The sequence below is a fragment of the Myxocyprinus asiaticus genome, chromosome 6 (assembly GCF_019703515.2).
Source record: "Myxocyprinus asiaticus isolate MX2 ecotype Aquarium Trade chromosome 6, UBuf_Myxa_2, whole genome shotgun sequence".
Lineage (NCBI taxonomy): Eukaryota > Metazoa > Chordata > Actinopteri > Cypriniformes > Catostomidae > Myxocyprinus > Myxocyprinus asiaticus.
Window position 1 is genome coordinate 9,627,148 of NC_059349.1, and position 14,533 is coordinate 9,641,680.

Here is a 14,533-nt window from a genome sequence, read left to right on the forward strand (position 1 = left end):
TTTGTGGGGAGACATCTGCCCTGGACAGCCCACATTTCTGACGCAAACTATGTAGATTCTAAATACCTTCAGAAAAATGGCACTTTTGGCTTTCCATCAGGTGCTTGCAGTTTTACAACTTTGTTGTGATAAGTGTACAATGGGGTATTCAGCAATACCACTGAGTGCAGTGTGTGCTATAGTAATAACATTTTCCATACTGCCTATGACCCTATGATTGTATAACCCTGTATGATGCACTAATAGCAGCTAACTAATTCAACTGATTCCTCCTTCCATGAGCCGGCTGAGTCTTGGTCTGGTGATGACCATTTTGTTTATTGGCCCAGGTTTCACTCCCTGACAAAAAAAAAAAAAAAAAAAAAAAAAGACAAACAACATACAATCTCATCAATAAGAGACAAGAAAATTAAAAGGAAAAAAATAACACAAAAAAACGATCTAGTCAGGCAAAGTATGCAACATATTACCTATGACTTCCTATGTCAAAACAACGAGAGCAAAACAAAATTGCATTCAATAATACATTGCTGTCCATCTAAGGTTCCTGACCCTTTACAAGTTGGACTCTGGCATTGACAGATCATGCTTCCAATACAGTTTTCCTCATAGACCTGTAACAGGCTGCCCTGATGTTGCCATTTAAAAAAAAAAAAAAAAAAAATTATGATTTTGACTGTGTTAATGGCAACGGCATGAATTTTGCCAAAGGTGTGTATTTTCTGGGGACCTCAGTTTCAACCCCAGTTCCTATAATACATCTATAATACACTGTGTAAACAAAATAGTTACACTCAGGACCTTAAGTACAAAAATGTCCCCATTGAAACCCATTAAAACTGCAATATTTGATTGTGCCATTAAAGCATAAAATCATGAATTCTATGATATTATGCTTTCATTCCGGAGCCCTGGCTTCAAATTCGAATTTATTTATATTTTCAACCAGATGGTGCCATTTTTGTCATGTTTAGCCTATGGAGCAAATACAAGCTTTTTTCCTATTTTCTATTTGTGGTATTATAGAGCACTACAGGCCAATTTAATAAATGATGCAGCTAAAATTGTGTGGGTGTGTTGGTATGGATGTCAGAGTGTGTTTTGTATGTGTGTATTGAGAAATGTGTGTGTGTGTGTGTGTGTGTGTGTGTGTGTGTGTGTGTGTGTGTAAAAACAAGAGTGGCATTATGTAAAACAAATGGCATTTAAAGGGTTAAAATCTTGAAACTGAATGAATATTTAGTATTTATGATCAGGACTGATGTTGGTGTCAGTGAAAGTGGAAAATAATATTACTATATAATATTATTATGGCAATTTTTGGATGTGGACATTTTTGTCCTCTAAGGCACTGAGTGTGAGTTTTTATTTTTTTTATCTGACACTGCACAAAAAATAATAATGCATCAAAATCAATGTTGTTGCTAAGTACTGACATATCCCAGACTGTGATAATCCCAAAAAAAAAAAAAAAAAAAAAATCCTCTTAGCATTTAGTATATGGAAAATAATAAATGTTTTATGTTTTGTTTAATTTTTTTTATTATTTATTTTTTTTATAAAAAAAACAACAGTGGCATTATATAAACAAACTGGCATTTAAAGGGTTAAAATCCTGAAAATTAATGAATATTTGGTAGTTATGATCCAGACTGATGTTGAAAAAATTCATTAAGAAAATAGAGCGGCAAATTTGCGGCAAGTTTGCAGCTAGTTTTGATTTTTTGTAATAGTTATGACTGTAATAATATACAAAAACAGTTGTTTTGCTGCTTAGAAGCGGGACACTGGGCGACCAAATATTTCTTGATGTTTATTTCTTTGGTAAGTAACTGTGTAATTTTTTCCCTTCATTTGGAAAGTTGTGGAAACGTTACAGTGGTGTTTTTCTTTTTATGTTGGAGCAAATGGGTAAACATTAATTATATTTGCCATGGTCTCCCATTCACTCTGTGATAGTTTACGTTCGTGGGCAATGGAAGAGTCAGGAGACAACGAAACAGGTTCAAGGTCAGTCTCTTTAATGGCATGTTCAGGCATACAATCGACGGTAACCGTCGATAACATAAACTTGCAGGCAAATGAAAGCACTCTTAAATAATCAAAACACTCTCTCAGTTCAGGCTGTCGTGCTTTCTGGCCACTCTCTCTCTCCCACTCTGACACTTTGGCATGCCTTAAGCTGCTCTCTGATCTGCTGGAGGATCCACACTGTAAACTGAAGACATTACAGTGAGTTATTGATTTACTGTGTGAATTGTAATTTAGTTTTTTAAAATCAAATACACTGACAGCCAAAAGTTTGGAATAATGTACAGATTTTGCTCTTATGGAAAGAAATTGGTACTTTCATTCACCAAAGTGGCATTCAACTGACCACATTGTATAGTCAGGACATTAATAACGTGAAACTTTACTATTAAAGTTTGAAAAAAGAGAGTTCTCATCAAAAAATCCTCCATGTGCAGCAATGGCAGCTTTGCAGATCCTTGGCATTCTAGCTGTCAGTTTGTCCAGATACTCAGGTGACATTTCACCCCACACTTCCTGTAGCACTTGCCATAGATGTGGCTGTCTTGTTGGGCACTTCTCACACACCTTAGAGTCTAGCTGATCCCACACAAGCTCAATGGGGTTAAGATCCAGAACACTCTTTTCCAATTATCTGTTGTCCAATGTCTGTGTTTCTGTGCCCACTTTAACCTTTTCTTTTTGTTTTTCTGTTCCAAAAGTGTCTTTTTCTTTGCAATTCTTCCCATAAGGCCTGCACCCCTGAGTCTTCTCTTTACTGTTGTACATGAAACTGGTGTTGAGCGGGTAGAATTCAATGAAGCTGTCAGCTGAGGACATGTGAGGCATCTATTTCTCAAACTAGAGACTCTGATGTACTTATCCTCTTGTTTAGTTGTACATCTGGCCTTCCACATCTCTTTCTGTCCTTGTTAGAGCCAGTTGTCTTTTGTCTTTGAAGACTGTAGTGTAGACCTTTCTATGAAATCTTCAGTTTTTTTGGTAATTTCAAGCATTGTATAGCCTTCATTCCTCAAAACAATGATTTACTGACGAGTTTCTAGAGAAAACGGTTTCTTTTTTGCCATTTTTGACCCAATATTGACCTTAAGACATGCCAGTCTATTGCATACTGTGGCAACTCAAAAACAAACACAAAGACAATGTTAAGCTTCATTTAATGAACCAAATAGCTTTCAACTGTGTTTGATATAATGGCAAGTGATTAGCATGATTACTCAAGGATAAGGTGTTTGAGTGATGGCTGCTGGATATGAGGCCTGTCTAGATTTGATCAAAAATTACATTTTTCAAATAGTGATGGTGCTGTTTTTTACATCAGTAATGTCCTGACTATACTTTGTGATCAGTTGAATGGTGAATTAAAGTACCATTTTCCTTCCAAAACAGCAAAATCTGTACATTATTCCAAACTTTTGGCCGCCAATGTATTTAATTGACTTGTTTTTTAACAGAATGTCACTGAAAGTTACACAGTTTTGATAAATCTATAAAATAATAATTCTGATATGATGTCTATTTATAATGACTATGATGACTGTATATTAATGTCTGAATATTTTACAGTATTAATTGACTGGAACAATCACCTACAAAAGCAACAAATAACAAACCCAATTGCCTTCTGTCATAAACTACAAGATCTGTTTACTGCCCCCTACTGGACAAACAGCAGCACTGACCCAGTAGAGCTCAAGATGGGGGACTTCTGTTAGTTATAAACACACAAACATGTTTATAAGTATGTGCATTGATGAAGAAGCAGAAAAGTGAAATGGAGTTGAATGTTTTGAGTTTGTGTCTTTTACTCAGACAGTCATATGATGTTAGTGGAGCTGACTGTTGCACAGCTGATCCAGTATGACAGTTCCTCAGTGTAACACTGTCTCACCTGCTCCTGTTCAAACTCTTCTGAGATCTGATGATGATCCATTACCTACAGCACAGCTCATTCACCACCAGCACATCGCTGACACTCACACAAACACATGTTATACAGCTCTGGAAAAAATTGAGACCACTCCAAAGGATCAGTTTCTCTGGATTTACTATTTATAGGTATGTGTTTGAGTAAAATGAACATTTTTGTTTTATTCTATAAAGTACTGACAACATTTTACCCAAATACCACATACAAATATTGTCATTTAGAGCATTTATTTGCAGAAAATGATGCCGTGTTTTCAGACCTCAAACAAGTTCATATTCATTTTTAAACAACACAATGCTGATGTTTTAACTTAGGAAGAGTTCAGAAATCAATATTTGGTGGAATAACCAAATCTGATTTTCAATCACAGCTTTCATGCGTATTTGTGTGCTTTCCACCAGTCTTTCACATTGCTGCTGGGTGAATTTATGCCACTAATAGCTCAAAAATTCAAGCAGGAATTCGACAGACACTGGAATGGAATGGCTGCCATACATGTAGAGATGCTGATTTAAGAAACATTTGGAGCGGTCTCTTAATTTTTTCCAGAGCTGTACATTCAGTTCAAAACACACACAGCTGATTTTTAACTTCTGCTGGTTCAATTGCTGTCTAATTTGAATGTGTAAAATCACAGGAATGTCAGAGAATAGTGTTTTAAGTATTATCATTACAGATGTAATATATTACACACATTTTCTAGGTGTTTGTAAATAAACTCCTTCCTGGAAGAGTCAGTTTGTTGATGTCTTTCTGTTGTACAACAACAACAACAACAACAAAAAACTGATATTTCATATAGTTTTGACCATATGCAGACACTAAAGCAATAAAAATATATAGATATTGAAACAATAATTAAATAAGCATATGGGTAAGGTGCATAAACATTAAATAAGATTACATTAAATGTATACATACTATTCACTGAAGATAAGTGCTGTAAAGAGATTTCAGAACATATATTGGTGCACAAGGCGAATACAGGGAGAATTCAACATCTTCTACTAAAGAATAGTGAGATGACATCAAGTGGATTTGTTTAGAATCTCATCATGTTACGCTGTTTGACAATGTACATTTTTTTTATGTCGACTTGCTGCTCTTTTTCCAAGATGTTGGGAAATAAAGAGAAAACAAATATATTGGTCCTAAGGACATTTATCAGTACAAATAAGCACTTAAATGGAAAATAAAATTAGTAAATGAGGTTAAATGAGTAAAACTTAGATGTCTAAATAAATAGAATTTTGTGCAGGCTGGTACAATTACAGTAGGCTATTGCTACACACACACAATATTACATAATTAAATTTGATTGAATATTGTTATGAAATTGGAATGCTTAAATCTTTAAAATTGGATAAAACATTTTTTTTGAGTGTACAGCATTAGCCTATGCATTAACATTACTGATTGTTTTATTAATTATTTGTAAAAAAAACAAACAAAAAACAAAAAAACAAAAAAACAAATGGAGTACAATGACCATTTCATATGATAATGCATATTAAAATTAATATCAAATGTTTAAGTAGGTTATTTTATAAAAGAAACCTTATCAGATAATGTGACGTAAAAGACTTACAGTACATTATTGGGAAGTGACAACTATTACCAGTTAGTTTGTTGTTGATAATGAGGAGCTGAAAAATAGTCTCACCCATCAAAAGACCAAGAACCGCTCTGTCTTTATCAGATGTTGCAACATGGACCAACCCATAATATTCAATGGTTCAGTCCACAACATATATAAACCACTGCAGCGCTGCACTCTTTATTTCCACTGTAGGGGTTGAAGTGTCCACACCTTTAGGCAGATTGTGAAAGTTTGTACAAAGAACAAACCCTTTGAATCGTCAAACTTCAATATAGTAGAGCATCTTATTGTGATAATGCTGCAATTAAAAGTGAGTAAAGACGAGCTCTTGGACAAAGATAAACACTCAAAGTTCTCTCTTGGTTCACCACTGACTTCATTTACCGGTTCGGGACCATGTTCAAATCCAGAAAGAAAAAGTTCAGCGTCACCTCAGATGATCCCACTTATACGGTCATATATTTAGGAAATTCTACCACCATTCAGTCGAAAGGAGAGGGATGCACGGATGTGGCCATCAATAAAATCTGGAATAAAGGTGAGACGGCGCAGAAACGGCAGCAAAATGCGCCTGACCATCAGCGCAGATGGAATGCGTATGATCCACTCTGATGAGAAGTCCAAAAAACCAGGACATCTGTACTAACTTCATCAAATCACCTACTGCATGGCCGATCCGAGGCTTCCCAAGATCTTTGTGTGGATTTACAGACATGAGATGAAGCATAAAGCGGTGATGCTGAGATGTCATGCAGTCCTGGTGTCCAAACCTGAGAAGGCGAAAGCAATGGCACTTCTGCTCTATCAGACCTCAAGCACAGCACTGAGCGAGTTTCAGAGACTCAAACAAAGAGAAGACGCCAGACATCAGCAACAGAACCTCATAGGAGAGCAAACTGTTCCTCTGGTGCTGACTAGGAAGATGATGAGTGCTCCTAAACTCCACTCCATCACTGAAGACCTGATCGGAGAGAGAAAGGAGGAGAGGGCCATGCTCTTTGACGAGTTTCTGGATGATGACAGTTTTGAGGACAGCAAAGAGGAATTATGCCTCATAATCAGTGAACTTGGAGAACTGTCAATTGGAAATTATGTGAAGTCTCTGAAATCTGACATGCAGGTGACTCGTCTACTGTGTGCAGAGAGCACTGGCAGCGAATCATCCATAGACAGTAATATAGAGTTGAGCTCTGGGACTGATTCAGATGAGTTCACAGACGACAAACATCTTTTACCTCCTTTGAAACAATTGTTGGATTGATCTTGAAGTTAATGTTTAAATGTACTTAAACTATATCTTTGCTATGCAAATGTTTAAAATCCCTTAATATTCACTTGTCAATATATAGATGCTGTATTATTAACAGTAGGTTTGTGTTTAAAGTAAATGTAGTATAATTCAGTGTTATTTTTCAATAAACACAAGGCAAAGTGGTATTTCTTTGTGGTGTATATTTGAGTGTTGAACAGCATTAAACTATTAGTAGCTGGTGGTCAAGCTATGAAATTATTTTCCCAAAAAATGGAGGGACATACATGCTGGCTCGTGCACATAATCTTTTCCACATGTTGACAAGCGTTATTATAGTTCACCGTGGAGTACATTGTCCCAATTTCATTGGCAGTCAGGTCAATTGAAAATGTATCAGCTCTATTGAGTTACAGTACAGTATTGTAAAACAGATTAGGAGGAATTATGTTTTCCTCTGTGATGCACTCTTTCACCTTATCATACAAGTTTGATTATCATTAAAACAACATTCCCAGAACAGTGGATCACTATTGACCTATGCCTTTGTGTGTTAAAGATACAGTTAATATTACATTCGTTCACATATCCAATCACACCTGCCAACCTGATATTAACATTAACAAATTGTTCCAGTGTGTTAAATTACTGACAACATTTCATTTCTGGCCCAGTTTTGGTATTTGGGACACTGATATGGTCTCTGAATGGAAAATGTTTGCTGGTCCCCATTGTGCACAGGTTTGTGTTTACTGGTGAGGAAATGCCAAGAGCACAGTCAATATCCTGACCTGCACACCCCAAGAGACAACTATCTTCACAGACGTGTGCCATTTTGTGTTCTGTGCTCATATTTGTCAGACTTTACAGTAAACAAAGGAGTCAATAATTTATTATGACTGTGTTTATTGTCATAAATATTTTTAGTACTGAAATATTGTTTGCATACATATTGAAAGCCCTTATATTAATAATGTTAGAAAGGAATAAAGTTTTTGCTATGTATCAGATACTTTCACACACTGTTCATGTATGATTTGAAGCAGAGAAGTATTTGAAAATCTGACAAAAAGACAAAGGTACAAGACTGTAATTTCTTCAAAAAGGAATAAACTACAATCCCATGAAGCATTGCAAACAACGTAATCAAATTAAAGATAGAAAAAAATATAAAACTATTGATTTAAAGTTGATTATAAGAATATAATCAATGTATTTTAATTTCATTGCTAAATTTTCATATATTTTAAATATATCAGTATAGTTTAAGAGTGTAGGGAGACTTAATTGCATCATTCACAGTGCGTCATAGGAGTGGGTGGTCGCTGCAGAGCTCTTTTTGTGTCCTTTGTTGGCTGCAATTTTCTGATTGGTGGATCGATTCCCTTCAGGATCATGGGTAGTGTAGTTCTTCACCAGGAATTCCGCTAGTGAACTGTTGAAATAATTGAAGTAATTCAGATTGATGGTCTCAACAGAAGCATGCTGTATATAATCTATTAACAATTATCATTAAAAGTAATCAAATAGGAAAAAATGATCATTGTATAATTTTTTAAGTTTGCATTCTAATCTCTGTCTTGGCTAATAAATTTCTAATACAATAGAAAAGTTGTATTGCAGCACTTTTCATGTTACTGTCTCCTTAAGATGGCTTATGTTGTACCTTTCCTCATTTTGTAAGTTGCTTTGGATAAAAGCACCTGCTAATGGAATAAATGTAAATGTAAATTTCGCCTACAAAAAAAAATAAAAAATAAAAATAAAAAGGGAATTTTTACTTCCGAAACAAGACTGTTGTGCTCAAGTACTGTGTACAAGACATGCAGCAACTGACCATAACACTGGAATGTGTGGAAGATCTTTCAGAGCAGCCAATGACAGAGATGGAATTTTGTTTTTCTGAGGCAAGGACATCATTTCCTGTCTCTCTGGAAGCTTTGTTTCAACTTCCTCATGACAAGTGCAGCTGTGCTATCCAGATATTGTTCTCTCAAACACACGCTCACACTTGCAAGCATACAAACATGTTTACTTGTCCATCTCTATCCCTGTACAGATCTGCACACACATAAAAACACACATAAAAGAACCAAGCAAATAAATAGTAAGAAATAAGGCTACGTTTACATTAATCCGTATACATTTGAAAACAGCGTTTTCGTTTTGGAAATGCTCTCTGTTCACACTGCCATTTTCAAGCGTTTTCCAAAAATTGCTTGTCCACACTAAAACGTATGAAAATCCTTACATCCCCTTACTGTGCATGCGAAAAATCACCATTCCATGTACGGTCTGAAACACAGTTGTCCTCGTTTTACATTGCTGGCAGCAATTCCGAGTAAACATTGTGTCACCTTGGAAGGAATGCATTGTGAAGGTTGTACAAAGTAACATTTATCATTAACAACACTTTCAAAGTGAATAACAGGCACAATAAGACCACTACAACATGGGCCGCCATTTTGATTGTTTTGGGTTGAATGGATCACATGACTACGTCACATGACAACAAATACATTTTCATCATTTTCAGATATATCTGTCTTCCCCGTCCACACTACAATGCTGTCTCAGTGTGGACGGAAGGCCAAAATGTATAACGTATAACTACATGTATTCTTACACTTCTTTGTCTCAACAAACTCCATCCTCAGTCTAAATTAGCACAAATAAATAAATAAAATCAATAACCTTCTACGATTTTTGAGGTCATAATTCTTATTATTTGAGCTCATCTCAGTGTATATTAGAGATATAGGGTGTTTCAGACCTTAACAAAGGACAATGTCTAAAAACATCATGTTCAACAGCAGGGGAATTGCAACATTGTCAAGAGCTATTGATCAATGTATATTGATTTTCATCTTGAACGCACGTGTATCATAAATGTGCTGGTTCACCATTGATTGGCTCATCATGGGTGATTTGTGCCATGTCGAGCTGACTGATTGTCAGCCGCTGTGACAGAGAATGAGTATCTGTCATTATGGGGAAATCACTCCGGAGTGATTCAGGTAGAAAGCTGCACGTAAATGAACAAACAAACAATCAGCATATAAACTGGCACCCAAAAGTTTGGAATAATGTACAGATTTTGCTGTTTCGGAAGGAAATTGGTACTTTAATTCACCAAAGTGGCATTCAGCTGATCACAAAGTATAGTCAGGACATTACTGATTTAAAAAACAGCACCATCACTATTTGAAAAAAGTCATTTTTGATCAAATCTTGACAGGCCCCATTTCCAGCAGCCATCACTCCAGCACTTTATCCTTGAGTAATCATGCTTAATTGCTAATTTGGTACTAGAAAATCACTTGCCATTATATCAAACACAGTTGAAAGCTATTTGGTTCGTTAAATAAATCTTAACTACTTTGTGTTTGTTTTTGAGTTGCCACAGTATGCAATAGACTGGCATGTGTTAAGGTCAATATTAGGTCAAAAAATGGCAAAAATGAAGCTTTCTCTAAAAACTCATCAGTCAATCATTGTTTTGAGGAATGAAGGCTATACAATGCTTGAAATTGCCCCCCAAAAAAACTGAAGATTTCATACAAAGGTGTACACTACAGTCTTCAAAGACAAAGGACAACTGGCTCTAACAAGGACAGAAAGAGATGTGGAAGGCCAGATGTACAACTAAACAAGAGGATCTTAACCCCATTGAGCTTTTGTGGGATCAGCTAGACTGTAAGGTGCGTGAGAAGTGCCCGACAAGACAGCCACATCTATGGCAAGTGCTACAGGAAGTGTGGGGTGAAATGTCACCTGAGTATCTGGACAAACTAACAGCTAGAATGCCAAGGATCTGCAAAGCTGTCATTGCTGCACATGGAAGTTTTTTCATGTTATTAATGTCCTGACTATACATTGTGATCAGCTGAATGCCACTTTGGTGAATAAATGTACCAATTTCCTTCCATAAGAGCAAAATCTGTACATTATTCCAAACTTTTTATCGTCAGTGTAAGTGTTTGTAAAAATAGTTTCGTTGCACCCAGCCATAAAAAAAAACTCTAACAGCCGACACTTCCTGCAACTTAATAGAAAAACAACAGAACATTACTGGGAACACAGCAATAACATATTTGGAGGCCTGCAGTATATTGACATGACCAAAACCAGTATTACTTTCTTTCCGCATTTTGTTCCTCGCATGTCATTTTACAAATTTAACCCTCAGAGACTCAGCGTAGAAGAATTGCAACGTTTGCTTCAAGCAATTAAATAACTAATTTTCAGTAAATATGGGTAAAACTATAAATAGTAACAGCTGACACTCTAAACTGTATCACAACAGTAGTTTTAGTGGGGAAAAAAATGCAAAAGAAAAGAACTGTCATAGCTTGCTGAAGTCACACAAAAAGGTCACTGCTAGTTGACACAATTGCTGACACTTTTGGAAAAATTTAGCGATATTCGATATCCTGTATTTTTTCTTTTATGTCCCACCATACTCACTGATTGAAAATGATTACACCCCCTGAAAATATCATACATTTTATAAATTTGGGATAATTTTCTCTAAGCATAGGAAAAATGCAACACTGAGGCATTAGAAACTGTTTTTCTGTATTCACACAATGGAGACAATAAATCATAGATAAATTATTCCAAATGATTTTCAGCTGTATTCTGTGCTGTTCTTTCCTTCAAATATCTTCTTACTGTGGTGAAAACAGTTGTGAAAATTTGCTCTGTTTCCAAAAATTCACCTCAAAACAAAGAGGAAAAGAGGATTGGTTATTAGCCAGACTTTGTTACCACTGCTCATGTCAAGAAAAGTCCTAACGCTATCCCTAAATCCGATTGGTTGATGGGCATGTTTGTTACATGACCAACTAAAGTGATCCAGTAACATGTCCCACTTGAACACATCACAGTAAGTGTCATGAACAAGTGCACTAACTGCTGTGCTACAGCTCCAATAAACAATTTTCCTAGTGGTGGGAAACTATGTGGGACATGGACAACCAAGCTCTGTCCTAGTTATCTCATTTCTTCTCTTATGATAAGTGTGATTGTCTTTAATCCAGGAGTTCTCAACTGGTGGGTCGCAACCCAAACAAGGGTCACAGGTCTGTTCTAATAGGATAACCCCAGTGGTGAAAAAAAATTAAATGTTAAATGCAAAAAATAAAAAGCACCTAATTAATGGAAAGGTAAAGACAAATGATTCAGTAGCCAATATGACTTGTATAGTTATAATATGATATAAGAAATGTGCATTTCTGGAATTAAATTAGAAAATATTAAATTCTGAAATTCTGTGAATGAACCATTTTTCTATTTTCCTCAACGTGAGGATCTACAAAAAAAAAAAAAAAAAAAAAAAAAAAAACAACAACCACAGTGTACCCCACAACAACGTATCTTATAAATACTGCTTGCTATAGTTAAGTATAAATGGACTGACTGTCAATCAATGAAAACATTTGTTGTTCTAAACTCTATACCAACTCAATATTGGTCATTTTAAAGTGTTGGTTGTCTTTCCATGCCATCTATATATCAATTTTACAAAATTTTAGTTTTCTTTCTATTTGTTTGTTTATTATGATGCTGCATAATAAAGCTAAATTTAGAAGGAAAAAAACCTGATTATATTAGTCTAAGACATTCTGGCGCCACATTAACTTGTGCGATCACAAACCTTAGGGGCCGTTTACACGACAACGTTTTCAACTAAAAACTGAAAACTTTTTATGTGTTTTGGCTGTTCGTTTACACGACAACGGCATTTTGGGGCCTGAAAACAAAAACTTTTGAAAACGGGTTTCAAAGTGCAAGTTTTTGAAAACGATGCTGTTATCGTCTCTGTGTAAACATACAAAAACGCGAATTTGTGAAAACGATGACGTCATGCGCACGCGTATTACTTGTTCAGTCTATAGGCATGCGTGCGAGTACTTCAAAACAATGCGCAAGACATTCAAAACTACAATGGTGGACTACAGGACTGTGTTTGTGCTGTTCAAGACTTGTAGTAATAAAGCAACCTCATCGTCCATCCAGACAAAATTGCTCGATGCTTTCACCATCTTCATTGTTTGTATTCACCTCTCTGTGGAAGAATGCTTATGTGCGCAGGCGCATAGTGTTTCTTTACAAAGTGACATCGCCAACTACTGGCCTGGCATGCATAATACAGCGCTTTTAGTCGTTTTCGCGGATCCGTGTGAACGGGGATCGTTTTGACAACATTGTCGTCTGTACGTGAAACTTTCAAAGGTAAAACTTTTCCATTTTTAGTACATCGTTGTCATGTAAACGTACCCTAATTTTTCTGGATCAGCTAAACCAAGTCTTATTGGAACTGCCATCTACTGAAGATAGTTTCACTTTGCTTCATTCTCGTTCTCTGGTATTTTTTAGCAAAAGAAGCCAGAATCCAGCTATATTTCCACTTGTTGTGTGTCTCTGCTAGGGTCTATTGTCGGTCAAATAAACGCGTCGGCTAGAGGAGAGAAGCAAATGTAGCGCAGTTAGCAAGAAATGGAATAATTGAACTGAGTTTGGTACAAGAGAAAAAAATACATATTCTGGGATATATAACCCCAAAAGACCAGTGCTATCTTTCAGGGGTGGTTTTAGGGTCAGCAGATAATTGGGGCAAGCCTAGACCTCTGTGGATACATATGGGGCCATTATCATTTGATAAAATATTGGATTATAATACACTTTTTAATTGAAGTGTAAATGTTACATCTGTTAAGTGCCATTTACATAGTAAATCTTAAAATATTACTGGAACTAAAACTAAAACGTTGCATGCTTTAACACTGTGGGTCTTATTCATGAAACACGAGCAGAATAAATTTGTGTGTAAATGCATTTTTACGTAAATTGCCCCATTGAATTGAATTTACACATAAATTTGTTCTGCTCGTGGACTTAAAATACACTATTTTGTCCCTTTCAGCTTTCCATATTTCAGAGCAACTGACAGTTTTATAGTCTATTATTGATACATATGTGCTGCGTCTGAAACCGTGTACTGTCACAGTATGTACTGTATTTGATGATGGATGCACTTATCTGCAGGCAAAACAGTACGTTCTTTTAGGTATGCATGCGTAAATTATTTAATAGATTTCGGACATACTTCATCCGGGGACGCTGGCATCGCCTCGTGACCCGAATATATGACATAAAAACAACAATTGCGAAAACCAGCAGCTTTGGTTTTGTTAAACAAGCACCATTCAAGCACACGGACCAATTATCTTGGTATATATAGCACTTACAATTGAGAAGAGGCGTCCGTCTTGCAATTCACTGCCGATCCTTTAAATCCAGTGTTCTGAATGTGACATCTCCTCAGCTCCCGAGGGATTATGGGATCGTTAAGTGTCCAGTCATTAAGCACTTCAAAATCTCGCCAGAAATAGTTGGTCATCCAGGTATTTCTCGCTTACTGTTTCATGAATACTGTGGATTCGGACATACTACTCCATTGGCATACTGTTTTTGGCATATAAAGTAGAAAAGTATGGCTATTCATACACAGCGCTGGTGTTTTAAGTTAGTTTAAAAGATAGCAATCTCTAAATAAGCTAAAATACAGTATGTTTTTAGGAGAAAAAAATAGTTGCTAGACTTGCCAGTTTGCGAAGTTCATGATATTGTATCTTAAGAGTTTTGCAAAAAAACACAAAAGTACTGGCCCGTGACTTAAAATCTTTAAATTTCTGTATAGTACTCTTTGTTTTAATGA

General features: G+C 36.0%; 1 long non-coding RNA gene and 1 pseudogene across 1 annotated transcript; one reads left to right on the forward strand and one right to left on the reverse strand.

Moving 5' to 3' along the window:
• The first annotated feature begins 5,648 nt into the window (after window positions 1–5,648).
• LOC127441966 (protein FAM43A-like) lies at window positions 5,649–7,165 on the forward strand (annotated as a pseudogene).
• A 677-nt stretch (window positions 7,166–7,842) lies between these two features.
• LOC127441981 (uncharacterized) lies at window positions 7,843–14,130 on the reverse strand. The gene is made up of 3 exons (XR_007897416.1): window positions 14,064–14,130; window positions 8,648–8,871; window positions 7,843–8,245 (listed from the first exon to the last, which is right to left on the reverse strand). It is a non-coding gene; the product is annotated as an uncharacterized LOC127441981 (long non-coding RNA).
• Window positions 14,131–14,533: the final 403 nt, after the last annotated feature.